The sequence below is a fragment of the Talpa occidentalis genome, unplaced genomic scaffold, assembly GCF_014898055.3.
Source record: "Talpa occidentalis isolate TD23 unplaced genomic scaffold, MPIMG_talOcc4v2.1 talOcc4.3, whole genome shotgun sequence".
Lineage (NCBI taxonomy): Eukaryota > Metazoa > Chordata > Mammalia > Eulipotyphla > Talpidae > Talpa > Talpa occidentalis.
Genome location: NW_023603184.1, coordinates 138,840,651 through 138,854,903, shown reverse-complemented (window position 1 = coordinate 138,854,903; position 14,253 = coordinate 138,840,651).

Sequence of the window (14,253 nt, the reverse complement as noted above, 5' to 3'; positions counted from 1 at the left end):
AAAGGTGCTGCTTATCTCTCCCTCTTTCTGGCACCTTCTCAATAGTCATCTCCCTCCTCCACCTTTAACTACATGTTTCTCTTCCACACTCCCTCTAATGCTCTCCTTTTGTTTTTCTTACCCTTTGGAATTTCAAGTCTTCCTCCTCGTACTCACCCTTGGGTCATGCCCAGTCAGCTGTTCTGATATTTTCTTTTTTAAAAATAATTTTGACTTTTTAAAAAAGATTTATTCATTTTATGGATACAAGAGCTGGGGTGCAGGTGCATACAAGAGCTGGGGTGTAGGGGTAGTGGTGAGAGGATTCACCAGTGACACAGTGGGGAGCAGAACAGGCAGATTGACTGAAATACACTGCTGAGGGGAGCAGCGGGCCAGTCAGCGGAGGTCTGCTGTGCCATGTGGGTCAGCTCCCTCTCTGGGGATCAAATTCGTGCTGCAGTAGCTGTGGATAGCTTCATAGTGCTGAGACTTAAACCCTTGTGCCACCAGGGAAGTGCCCTCCATGATATTTTCATGGTTGATTTTAACCCTCCAGTCATTCTCTGCTCCTGGCAATAGGAGTGTGTCTGCTTCTTTGTGCCACACAGGTTGCCCATTACAATCATTTTACATTAGATACTGTCCTGACCCTGGTATAAATTCCTGATCACTGAAGTCAAATCATCCCTCATTACATTTATCTGGCATATTGAGGACTGCGCTATACAATTTATCTTTGCTTCCAAATTAAGAATTCCTATTAAAATGATTATCCTAGCGCTTCCTGTTTGGAATTCCTTCACTCCTTTTCCACACCCCAACATTGCTTGGTAACTTAATTAACTATCTTCTACTAAGTAAGAGTAAGTCACTAACACAGCCCAAGAGCAATGTTATAACATGCAGATGTGGGTGAATGTCTCAATTACTTTTTTACTCCTCATTTTAGAAAAACAGTGGGCTAATGAAAGGATGATATTTATCTCATTCTAAGATTAGGTCATCTTGACTGTTCGGTTTCAACAGCAGTAGAACAAAATTGTCCTACATCTATTTAGTGGTGTAACAACAAAATCCAGTAGCGAGTCTCATATTTTAAGCATCACTTGGTGCCAAGTTAATATCAATGTGTTGCTGATTCTAAAGAGTGTCACATAAATCTGATGATGAACAATTCTTTCTTGCTACTGAGACTGATGGAAAAAAAAGGCATATTGATTTAAATTCCATCAGGACTGGAACAGCTTTCTATAAAATGACCCTGTGTGGTGTCTCAAAACTTATTTTTCTTCATATCTTTGTTCCTGGAAAATAATTTCCTCTACTTTTATTCGCCCCTCTAAAATTGCTCTTTCAAAGTTGGTCGGGAGAAATGCATCCATTTTCTTCATCAAAACCATTCTAGTGGCTTAAGAATTTAGGGGAACTGTACTGCAATTCATTTATAAATGCACCAGAAAAATAAGATGGATTCATGTATAGATAAAGGAATAGATAGAGGGAAAGATGTGTGAGGTAGAATGTGTATTAAAATGTGAGTGGTAGAATCAAAGAGGAAGGTATTAGGAGTTCCCTGAAAAATTCTTTCAAATGTTGTTATACTTTGGAAAAGTTTTATAGCAAAATGTTGGGGGAAATATTAAGAGTTACTTAGGCACTCTCTGTCACTTGACACTCCCCACCTCTGTGCCCAGGATTTGCTCTCCTCTGATATGCAATGGACAAGGCTTCACCTTGCAAGGGTATAATTAGGGCGCCAATTTAGAAATTTGGCAGTCTGTGTTAAAAGGAAATGTTGTCTACTTTATGCTGTGCTCATCAGAAGATGAGATGAAACACACTCTGTTGTCATGATATATTTTGCATTGTAACCTGATGAGTTTTAAATTCAGCCCACTCCAGCACACTCTCCCAGAGTGAATTTTACCTACAGTAGCAGGAAAGCTCCCCTTTACAATAAGGAGGAACTGACTGAATAGGAGAGAAATGCATATATATATATATATATATATATATATATATATATATATATATATATAAATCCTCTAAGAATTCATATATAAGAATGAGAGATATGATGGAATAAAACTAAGTGTGAACATTGCTTAGCCCATATACATTCATACAGTCAACGAAAGGAGGTCATTATCAAAATTTGTATAATATCTAGCAAGACAATGAATGTGAAACATATTCATATGGCCTATAACAATGCCTCACCTTCATTAAAGCTAGAATTATTCTCCTTTCTCTGAATTTCATTTATGTAAGGGCAGGTAATATGTAGTTTGAGGCATGAGCCAGTTACAGCAGTGCAATTTTTCTACTTTTAATTCCAGGACCAATTATTGGTAATATAAGAACACATCACCTATTCAGTTACTTTTCTGAAAGGGATACACTGTCCCTGGCTATCTGAAAATGCTTATTGTTATCAAAGAGAGTGTCTAGACAAGCACTTGACCTTGTCCGTATCTTGGCCTACAGTTGTCATTGACATTTCTCTAAGTTTACCTTGGGCAGAAATGGTGCATAGGAAAGCAGGTCACGTTAAAAAAAATTTTGAGGGAAGTACAGCCCATTGTCCCTTTGTTTCTGTTTAATACTAATAATTCTCTGTGGTTGATTAATTTAGATGTCTTGAATATAAAATAATTTCTATTTTCCTTTTCTCCAAATAAGTACTCTTAAACAAAAAAACCTGGGCAAAGATTCTAGAAATATCCCACAAGACAAAAAGAAAAAAAAAAATGAAAAAAAATTCAAACTTGGATAGCTTCATGGTCATATGTTAAAATGTCATAGACATTATGTTTATGGGACAAAATTTTGGCTTAATTTTATTTCTCTGATAAACTTCAATGATTTGTCAGCCACAAATGCCAGAATTGCTTTAGGATTTGGATTCTGCAATTTTAAAAAAAGAATCCAATTTTCCCTATTATATTATATTTCCCTATTATATTATAATATTACAATAATTTTAACGAATCCTTAAGTTGAGTTAGATAAACACATTTTCCCTTGGATATGTATTCTATGTATTCAATTTATTTATGAAATATTTTTCAGATATTTATTAAATTTTCTATTCTAAGAAATTCTTAAGCACTTGAAATCAAATTTATTAGATTTACATAGGATATTTAATATTTCATCCAAAACATATTTACCTTGGTTAACTTGGTCTTCCTCTTAATGAAATTTCTGTGTTTTTTCCCCAATGTTAGGTCCCAAGAGACACTAAACTCAGGTGGGGAATAAATTTCCTAGGTGATCACATTATCATGAGTAACATTTTCATAGTAAGTGTATTTCTGATAATAGCATCAACCAAACACTGGGTCAAGTCACTATAGTACCTTTGGTGGCTTCTCAAAAGGGGTCAAAAAATGGTAACCCACATTTGCATTGTTCTTTAAAATATGTTCCTGGTTCTCTCTCTCCCCCTTTCTTCCTCTTGTTCTTTCAGTCATTTTAGAATAATCTAATAGAGTATACATTTGAAATATAAGCCAGGGTTGTACTAATATAAAGAAATCCCCCAAAGCATCCATAATTAGCCAGTAATTCTGCTGCATTGCCCATATATATATATATATATATATATATATATATATTTTCCAGTTCTCTGGAATTGGAATCCAATTCTCAGAGGCTTGAATCATTGGAGAAGTTGCATAAAATTTTCACTGTGTTGCTTGTGTAGACATGCAAAGAGCACAGCTTATGATTTGACAGAGACCAACACTTTAGTTGTACTTAATATCAAAACAGTCAAACATTTTTTTTGAAAGTAGGTTGCAGAGTATAATTCTCTCTGCTCCTGCTTCCCCATGATTCCTCAAGATCTGCTCCTATTGTCTCAGAAAGAGGAGAATAAAAGAACAATTATAATCATTAAAATCATGAGGAATATTTGAATAATTCTTGATTGTATTTAAAGGGCTTTCAAAGTACCCCATGAATCCTCCAAAAAAAATGTTTGCTATCTGCATGTTATATAAAGCAGTGAAGAAAAAGTGATGGAAGATCTGATTACTCATTCATTGCACACGTGGGACTAGCATTTGCTGGAAACACAGCAGTCACTTTTAGACATTTCCATTAAATTCAGCTTGGACATTATCTTACAGTCTTTTTTTATGGTATTCATCTAAGCTCTTCATCAATAATTATAGTAACCTTGAAGAGTTGATAAAAAAGTATTTGTGGTGATCAATTTAATCCCTTTTGGCCACACATACAGGATATCTCCACTCTTCACAGCATATCCAAGAAAATAATTTGGGAAAGGGAATGACATAAGCAGTAGTTGCCTACTCCTCTGTGCCATTGTATCCATGGCAATAGAACATCGGATGCTAAAATAAGTGAACTGTGAATATAAATGCCCCATGGTTCTTCTTGTCTCCTCAACAAGCTGTTAGGAGATCATGACCAAGGCCACTGGCAGAGTAAACAAGAACTGAGGAACTGGCTGTAGGTGGCACCATCTGCAGCAATCAGAAACCACCCTTTAACAATCTGCTAGGCAATTACGGAGCTGGATGGGGTATACTTGCAGCAGTTCAAGTCAAGAAAAATAGAATAAAGGAAAGTAATATCTGTGCTATTTAATCTGCTTGGCGGTGGCTTAAAGTAAATCTTTATTCCAAATAATTTTAATACTACCATCCATTTGGATTATCTTTTCAGAGCCCAAGACATGATGGTACTGCCTAGGCCAATTCAAACTATGGCACTTGTGGAACTATAAAACATACTGGCTTCATTCATGTTTGCATTTAATTTTTATTTTGCATAGCCAGATAAAAAGATTTAAGATGTTCCCAACTTGTTAGAGGAGGGGGTCATTTGGAACTGGGGAACAAAGATTTCTTAATTTCATCCATCCTTTCTTCCCTGCCTAGTTTTGACTTCCTCCTTTGGGGGTGGGGGGTGGGAGGGACAAATCCTTTAGGAATTTAGTGAACTCTAAGGGTATATTGAAAGTTGTATACTTTTATTTTAAAGCATAAAGAAGGGAAATTTTTCACAAACATCTTTGAGACAGGTATAACTATGAAAGGACTTTGTCATGGTTTGATGTCTCTTTATGTAGTGTTACAGATATCATTTTAAAAGAAAGACATGTGCTATCAGTTTCAACAAATTTGGACTAGTGGTATGAGATCATAATAGGAAGAAACAGACATTTTCCAGGTTCATTGTAAAAATTTCCAATGATAACTTACTCATATTTAGAGATTTAAAGAAGCAGGTACCAAAGAAGGGACAGAGAGAACAGGGTCTGGAGATGTGGGGTTGGTCCCAGAGGCTGAGGACTGTGCTGGGAGTGATTGGCTGATCCGGTTGGATAAACTCACAACCTAATGAGTACTGCAAGCCAGATGCAGACCAGAGGGATTCAGACTGCTGCAGAAATAGTCTTCCCAGAAAGAACATCCACTGTGATGAAAGGATGTGTACCCTCAACTTATAAATCTTAACCAAGAAAGTGGAAAGTCCCTCTGAGCTTCTCTGGGGAGATGTGAGCTCAGCAACATCTATCAAGAAAAGAAGCAAAAATGCCAGGAGTCTAGGTCCATGCTTAGATTTTTAGGAAATCTGAGAATGGTGTGTGGGGGGACAATAAGGGAGACAGTTGGCAGGGGAGCCCATGTCTTGGATTTTTCTTTACAATGAAGTGTAATCTCCTAGAAGACAACATTGAGCCTATTTTGCGCAACACTTCTACCATCATGTAGAACCTAACCCTCGGCATATACACGGCACTTAACAAAAATGATGAATGAACAAATTGAAGCACGAATTAGTGCCCCCAACACTGAATGTGTGATCTTCAGCAACTCAAAGACCCTCAGCATCTTCACTTGATAAACCATGAACAGGGCTCCTTAGAACTCTGAGGACCCTAATAGGATATGTCTGTGATTTGGCTTCACTTACCGGCAATTGTAGACAGGAAGCGATGGTGGCAGAAGCAGAGCTGAAACACAGTGAAGGGGAAGGAGAAAGATGAACAGATTTTTCTCAGAAGATGACAAGTTCCCAAATACAAGGCAGGGTGATTGTATCTATAGGAAGATCCTCACATTCTCTTCTCTGCTCTCACTGCAGAAATGCGCATCCTCCAGTGTTGATTTCCAGAAATGCACCTTCATAGCCCACAACACAAGACAGAGAACCTATGCCTATCTAAGACTTGAGCTAAGTCCCATCTCCTCTATGAATTTTGCTGAAACTGATTAATCATCTGCACTGAACATGTGGCTGTGCTTACCTGCTCATCCCATTCAGCACCTACTTCTCCAGGACCATCATCAACGCTGCCCAGAAGTAACCCCTCCCAGCTCCAACACAGCAGTCAGCCCTCCCCCACCTGCTTGACTTTGGTGGATAATAATCCTTTAAAATAAAAGAAAATCCAGTGGTAGTATCACTTAGAGGCTCTCATCGTCATTCATAGATCAACTAAATGTACACTGGAATATTTTCTCTCATGAAAATATGAGGAACAGATACTTGATTAATAATCTTGGAAGGAGTTATGTTGTGGCTGAAATGTACAGGAATTGGAATCAGTCAGAAATGCATTTCAATTCTAGGATCTTTTATTTACTAACTGTGTGACCTCACCAAGGCATTCATCTCTGAATTTCACTTTCTTCACCCGCATTGCAGGAATAATAACTGCCCATGTAATTGTTCTAGCACCAACATGCATCTTAGATACTTTCTTCCCTTCTAAAAGGAAGGCAGCTATTTCAGAGCTCTTCTTTTGTGCTGTGGATTTGTGGAGGTTGGTAGAAAAATTTGTGGTGATTGTAAGGACAATCATGATAATATCTAAACTAGTACAGCAGAAAATGAGCAGAAAAGAAGTTGGGTGATTTACCCCTTAAACGTTAAGAAGTTGTTTCTAATGGTTTTTAATGGTCTTCCCCCAAACCAAATCTTGAATTCAGCTGGGGTACACTGAAAGGGTTTTTACACAATCTCTTACATTCTGTTACTATTTAGCCATATAGACATTTGCTCCAAGGTTTAGTACTTACTGAAGCCATTTTATTCAAGGGTAACGAAGAAATTATAACACTTGCTCTAAAGAGTTCAAATGGAGAAACCTAGGATGACACATATGCAATTAATTATGATGCCATGTATTAATGGCTATAATAAAAGTATGGAAAAAGTAAGAAAATTTAGGGCTGAATTAATGTAACCTTTCAAATTCTCAGTTAAAATGACAGTTGTAAGAAGGGATGCATTATGACAAAAATATCTTATACCACCAATTTGTAGAAATGTACTTGGAAATGATAAAACCTGAGCTAGCCTGATGAATGGCCATGGAGCTGGTCAATAATGTTGGGTCGATACTAAATAAAAAGGATGCTAAACATCAATGAGAGGTAAGACTTGTGATTATGTCAAAATCACTCCTCTTCAAAGTGCTTCACCAACATCCACTAATTAGTTTTTATGATATTGTATTGAAAGTGATAAGTGTCATTACCCGACCCCCCCCCAAGAAAAAAATTTGAAACATCAAGGTTAGGGCCACTTATATAGACAATGCCCAAAGTAAGACCCTGGCACTTCCTCAAAGGCAAGTTTGTTACCAACAGGTTCATTTTATCTTAGGAGATGCCTCTGGCTACAAGCAAACTGCAGAGCTGGTGACACATGGCTTGACTACCAGCTCTACTCTTTAGCATCCGGGTGACTTTGGGTGAATCATTTAACGTTTTTAAGTGTTTCCCTAAAATGCTTTTTAAATGTTGGAAATGAGTAAATGCTTACAAACTCCTGGAAAATAATCATGAACTAGATAAAGAGCAGCTATTGTTGTTGATGATGATGATGATGCTCTTATTTTTGGGAACACTGACCATTATATAGATAGTTACCAAAACACATGACTGGCTAGGAACAACACAGAAGGATTAGGAGCTGTCTCATGGGACAGAAGGAAACTAACAAGACTCAAGTGCTTGCTCCTTGCTCCATGTCAGTCGTGATAAGTACTTTTGCTTTGGGCATTAAACTTGTTCCTCCATTTATTCTTTACAACAGCTCTTCAGTGGAACAGCCAGAGCTAATGAGCAAACCTGAGTTCTTTCCTCCGTGGCCCTGGGGCAGGCAGTGCTGAGAGAAAGCTCCCTGAGGCAGGGACACATTAAAGCAGGAAAAAGCCAGGATGGGAGTCCTCAGAAACCCAGCTTGGCAGGCAGGAAATCCAGCTCCGGAGATACTTCAGTGAAGGGGAGATGTCAGATGTTGAGCTGGAGCTCAGGAGAGGCTCCAGGGGATGAAAACAAAGGCAGCAAAGTATAACCCTCATTCCAAGATGAGACTATTGGGAAGAAAGTGAAAGTAAATGCTCAGACACAGGTAACTATATAGAAATTTGGGGGTGTACCAAGATATAAGGGCAGAAGCAAGGTGTGTTCTGATAAAATAGATATGTCAGAATTCAGAGCCAAGAACATTAAATTAGCAAGGAGTGATCAGTTAACTGGACACCAGGGAGTAGAGATTTTATTTTATTTTACTTTCAGCCACAGGACCCTGTGTGAGTTATCAGCTTATTGCTTCTCAGCTCCAAATGCACCTTTCTATGCATGCTCTGGATGGACTCTGCTATAACTCCTTTGTCCATAAAACTTCTCAGCTGAAGCCCAGTATGTGAGAAACACATCTCTACTCTGTATTGCAATCTACAAGGCCCATGACACCCAGATCCCACCTCCCCATCCCACACATACATACATTCCCTCTGTTCCATGTACCCCAAGTCTCCTTCCTGCCTTAGACCTCAGACCATGAACCTGGAAAACTTTCTTCTCAACCTTCCTGTCAGAGTCCCAGGTGCCTCCCCAGCACAGCCCCTAGCTAAGGCAGCCCCACACATCACACTTTTTGTAAGTAATCAACAAATATCACCATAGAGTTACCACTGACTGCAGTTATCTCGCTCACTCTTCTCCCCTCTTCCACACCCCCCCAAACCTCTCTCCCCAATTCTCATTCTAAAGTGTGGTGACCACCATATCCATCACATACAGAATCACCAGCTCAGCACAGTGCTGCAACCAGGGTGTGTTCAGGAAACAGTTGTCCTGAGTGAGAGGCGCACACAGGGCTCTGAGGGAGGCTCCATACCCATGACCAGGCCTTCCTCATCCCTCCACACCTGCTCTCCTGCCATCCCTAAGGCATCATAGTAGAATCCAGGACTCTGGGAAACTGTTCTGGGCACATGGAAAGAGCTCTTTAATTCCAATCCCCTCTGGAATCCTGAGTGTTCCTTGGGGCAGGAGAGGGGTTCAGGGCCCAGGACTGGGCTGTACAGCCACCAGGAAGCATCCTGGGGCCTTGTGGAAGATCTGGAACCTCAACTTCTGCTTCTCCTGGTGGCAGACAGCCCACAGCTGCCTGAAACAGAGTTAGCATGCATGAGCGGGTGCTTCACTTTATTGTAACATTATTTTGGTGAGTGTGGGGCTTTGATAAATAAATATAATAAAGTAAAATGCTTCTAAATCTAAAATCTTCAGATCACAGAGCACAAAAAGACCTTGGCATTGCCCAGTTGCAGCCTCCTGCTTGCCTTCCATATCAGTTGTCCATATTCTTAACTATAATCTTTCTTTTTTCAAACAATAGTGGGGTGGAGACCACCTCCTGCTCTCTGGCCTAGCAAGAGGAGGTGCTGAAGGCCATGCTGGGGATGGAGGGAGAAAGGGCCTCGCTTTAGCAGAGGTAGCCCTGACCACAAAGCAGGTGAAAGCTTGAGCTGACAGGTGTGGAAGGAGAGAAATGGGAGGAAGCTGCTCAAACCTTTGGACAAGCCCTGGAGGGGAGTTTAAAGAACTTGTAAGATCCGTGAATCCCCCCAGCCACCCCACTACCCTCCAGGCAGGCTCTGGGGTCTTCTGAATCCAGAAGCAAAAAAAGAATAACAGAAAGGCCATCCAGAGTGGAAAAGTCAGCAGACATCTCCCAGACCAAGGCTATGAAGCACCCCGCGGCTCTCCAAGAGGCTCTGTGAGAAACCTACCAAGGACCAGGAAGTGCTGACAACTCTTTTTCTCTGGTGAAATAAAGTCCAAGACAGTGAGCCTCAGAACTTTATGATTTATTAATCAAATAAGTAATATCTAGCAGTCGATATTTCTTGGTGACTGTAATTTCTCAACCCTCTCCATGGCCATCCAAGGAAGATGAATGATGTTATATATAATCACAGAGATTTGACTTACAAATTAGATGATTATTTAAGGCAGAGTAGAGAAAAGCATAGCTTTTTTTTTTTTCTTTTTGCCATAGCTATCCAGGATAGCTTTAGGCAGTTTTTATGAGATGCAACATGATGTCCTTAATAACTTTGATTTCCTTTGATGATAATGACAAAATTATTCCTAATTATCAGCATTGATAATAGCTCGCACTCATTGATCACCATGTGCCAGACGATATGCTTCACTCGTTGTGTACATAAACCTCACAGTGAGCTAATGAGCTAGACAGTATTGCTATCATGATTTTGCAGATGATAAAATGGAGAAGGAAAACTAAGTTATTCCACCAAATTCCTAGGGTTAATAGGTGGAGGATCAGAATATTGTCTGATTTTGTCACTGATACTCTAAAACATGTTAATTTTCATGGCCTGCACCAACAATCATGCAGTCAGACCCAATTCTGACCCAGTCAGACCTGCACAAGTACAGAAGCAATAGAGAGATAAGAACAAGAAGAAAGAATTTCATAACTGCAGAGTAATGTAGGAGAAAGAGTCATAGGAAATAGGAGACCAAAGAGGCAAGAAGCCAAATCTGCAGGAACACTGCATGGCATGAAAGGGGCTTAATGTTTACCCTAACAGCAATTGAAATATCTTCCCTTTTGATCAAGGTCATGTGATATTTGGGGAAAGTTGATGCATTGGAGAGAAGAAAAACTGGGTGCAGGAAGTATATGACACCGAAATGTTCCAGCTCAGGGATGGTGAGATGCTGAACTAAGGCATAGGAACAAGAGCAGCACACCCAATATACCTGCAGGAGGTAAACTCAGTCAATGTTCATGATTAATTGCATGTAGAAGGATTGATAGATTCTACAGACAATACTCAGGGCAACTCCAGGTTCTCAAGTTGGACAGAAAGGGAAACCCTCGCGGCCTTTAAAGCAATGTGCTGGGGCCTCCCTGGTGGCAGAAGAGGTTAAGCACAGCACTATGAAGCCATCCACAATCACTGCAGCATGAGTTTGGTCCCTGGCCTGGGAGCTACCCACATGGCGCAGCAGACCTCTCCTGACTTGCCCCCTGTATTTCAGTCAATCTGCCTGTTCTGTTCCCCACTCTGTCGCTGGTGAATCCTCTCACCCCCCACAATTCTGGCCTGTATCCCTGCTCTTGTATGCATAACTAAATAAATCTTTAAAAAATAAAATAAAGTAATGTGCTGTACTTTGGCAAAATAGAGGAGCACGGTGAGAGCCTCCATTTGAGAAAATGAGTTTGATTTATTTCCTCAACATCAGTGAGAACAGAAAAATATGATCTGTGATGTGATATCAGCACAGGGAAAAATGAGGAGTCCTTATGTTAACATGAACATGATGGTGTCCATAGGGATAGTTTCTTTTTTCAGAAAATGCCCTTTTTGAAAAAACTCCATGTAGTTTTTAAATATTGGATGAGAAAGCAAACCTAGGAAAAGCAAAATGCTCTTGCAATATAAGTAAACAACTTGTTCTAACATAAATGAAAACAAGAGAAAGGTTAAAAATAATCATGCTGTGCACCCCTTAAAGAGCCACAGCAAGCAGAATGCATTTTGTCATAGTGGGGCGGCGGTGAAGTGTTCAAAAGCACCATGAAAGTAGAGTTCTCCAAAAAGTAATGCAGGTGTCTAGGTCAAATGCAAATAAAGGGCTATGCAAATTGAGCAATACTTGACTTCAAAATCAGATGCTTAAGAACATTTCAGGAAAGTGAAGTTTTAGTCTCACAAAATTCACTTGGTCTTCATTATAATATGTTTCCCATTTGTGCAATTCATCCAATGTACTAAATGCATGATGGGGCTCCAGTTAAGTAGATTTAGAAGCTGATTATGCTGCATTAAATGTATTCACTACAATTTTAGCAAGATTTTTTTTTCCTTTAAAAGGATTACTTACCCAAAAAATGTAGAAAGTAAGATGGTAAATAAAAATACCCTTCTGTGATGCTGTAACAAGATTAGAAAATAGGATAGATTTATAATATGATTAAGAACAAACACATGTCCTCACTTACCTGATTTAAATAACTAAAGAATACATTTCAATTTTGTTAATTACTTTTGTTCTGTACTTGACACCTTCTATACACATTAGTTCTTTTCCTGAGATTGCATTTCAATTGAAATACCTATTTTTGTTATGAATGTTTTCTTTTTCTATTTAGAATACACAGGGTACTCAAAAACTCAGAAAAAAAACACATCAGTAGGAACATTCTAGCAGGTGTTAGAAAAGCTGTCTCCAGGGCCTCCCCGGTAACCCAGCTGTTACAGCGCTGTGCTGTGAAGCTGTCTGCAGCCTCTGCAGCTGTCTGCAGCCTCTGCAGCATGAGTTCGATCCCCGACCAGCCGGGGAGAAACCCCCACGACCAGCCAGGGAGAAACCCACATGGCGTGGCAGACTTCTCCTGCCTTGCCTGCTGCTCCCCTCAGCAATGTCTTCGGTCTGTCTGCCTGTTCTGCTCCCTGCTCTCTCGTGAATTCTCTCACCCTCCCACGCCTCTGAACTGTACCACAGTTCTTGTATAAATAAATCTTTTTAAAAAAAAGAAAAGTTGTCTCCAATGTTGACTCTGCCATTTAAAAATGGGTATCATTTGCTGAGTCTTAATTAATTTCCTATTCTCTAAAATGAGGATATGAATTAGATTGCAGGGTCTATATATATATATATATATATTTATGTATATATAAAATGATTGATATCATAAACCTGTTCATGCAAATTTATTTGTGAAGTTATCATCACAGATATATTATTTTGTAATTGTTAAACAACCTAAAATTAAGTAATTTGTAATAGAGTAAATTTACTTAGTTTCTAAATAACCCTAGAAGAGAAGTAACAAGAATAATTTGTAAGGGGGAATTTCAGCTACAGATCAACTCTTTCATAATTTTATGTGGTCTGAAAACCTTTTCATGGAGCATAATTTATAAATTAATACAGAATATCCCCTTAAATAGAACTAGACCATCAGCTTACAGATAGGATGGATAAAAGAAAATTTTTATCAATGGCATACAGTTTAGAAAATACTAATTATTATAACAATGATATTGCTTCATTGTTAATATCTCCTCTATTTTATAACAATCCTTGTGTTTAAAAGGGCAGTTATAATAAATGCAAAACTATTTGCAAATATAGATAGAACACACACCTTGCTCAAACTTACACTGTTAATGAAATCAGATTCTGCTGATTTTCCCAAGTCTCAAACACTTGCTGCGTGCATTCCCAGTACCATCATCATTTCTGTCTCTCCTGTCTTCTCCATGTTCTCCTTCCAGAACTAGTCAACTGATGTTCAATTTAAGTCTCATTGTTTGGTCTCATTTTCTGACTTACTTTTCTGTTCTGTCTTTTGGGATTTTGGGTTTGCTTTTAAACATTTTCTTCCAAACTTTTGGTTGACTTCTTTCAGTTCAGGCAACTATTTTTTAAATTTCCAAGAGTTCTTGTTTGTTTCTTGATGACACTTTTTTATTCTTATTTAATTCCCCATCTGTAAAATTTCCTTGATTTTGTAAAATAGCAAGTAGACGTTTTTAGTTCTTTATTTCTGAATGACTTCATTTCTTTTTTGATAGTTTTTCTATTTGTATGGATCATTTCTTCAAAACCTGATGATCCATCATTATCCTTCCAACATTCAAAAAACTAAGCAACCAAGAGGTTTAGTGAAGACTGTGAGCTTAGGTGAAGCTTATTTGCAGGAAGCTTTAGCTTAACACACACTGGTGTGAACACAGCATTATCCCTGTGCCGCTCTCCCTAAGATGCTAAACTCTCCAGGGTTCATTTAGGTGACTGACGGCCACTGTCTCCACTATTTTCCTCTAACAGTGCCTTCTGGTTCTGCAGAAACAAAAAATATGTTATTTTTTCATTTGTTGCTGTTTTCACAGGGGAAAAAAAACTCATGAGCCTCCCTGGTGGCACACGGGTTTAAGCACCGCACTAC